Source organism: Carassius gibelio, chromosome B15 (assembly GCF_023724105.1).
Source record: "Carassius gibelio isolate Cgi1373 ecotype wild population from Czech Republic chromosome B15, carGib1.2-hapl.c, whole genome shotgun sequence".
NCBI lineage: Eukaryota > Metazoa > Chordata > Actinopteri > Cypriniformes > Cyprinidae > Carassius > Carassius gibelio.
Window position 1 is genome coordinate 29042889 of NC_068410.1, and position 786 is coordinate 29043674.

The window sequence follows — 786 nt, forward strand, 5'->3', positions numbered from 1 at the left end:
TCTGCCGAGGCAGGATGGATGCCAAGACAGCACCACAACACAAGGCGATCACCAGTCCAGCGCCACGGGGCAAGATGGCTGCCAGCTCAGCGCCAACGCCCAGGATGGCCGTTAACATGTTCTTGGATTACTTTTCCACATTGTCAAGGATCTTCGAGATTCCCAAGACTGTTCACGTCACAACTGCTGAGCCAGCGCCACAGTCCAAGATCGTCGCCAGCCCAGCACTACAGCACAAAATGGCCGCTAACCCGGCGCCAAGGCCCAAGATGGCCGCTCGTCCAGAGTCATGGCCCAAGATGGCCGCCAATACAGCGCCACAGCACAAGATGGCCGACTCAACGCCTGAGTCTCCAGACAAGGTGCCACCGACTTGCCATCATAGAGGGCGGAGGAGGAGGAGACAGGGGTCTACCGTTCCTCAAAGCCCGGAGGACGTTCCCGAGCGGGCCGCTGCCGTCCAGGAGGACGTGCCTGAGCAGGCCGCTGCCATTCCCGAGGCGGTGCCCGATGCTGTTCCGGAGGCCGAGGCGGTGCCCGATGCTGTTCCGGAGGCAGTGCCCGAAGCCGAAGTGCCTCACGTCTCCACAGGCAGTGCAGAGTCGAGTTAGGTTCCAGTTGACCCTCCAGAGTCGAGTCAGGTGCCAGTTGACCCTCCGGAGTCAAGTCAGGTGCCAATTGACCCTCCGGAGTCGAGTCAGGTGCCAGTTGACCCTCCGGAGTCGAGTCAGGTTCCGGTGAACTCTCCGGAGTCGAGTCAGGTTCCGGTGGACTCTCCGGAGTCGA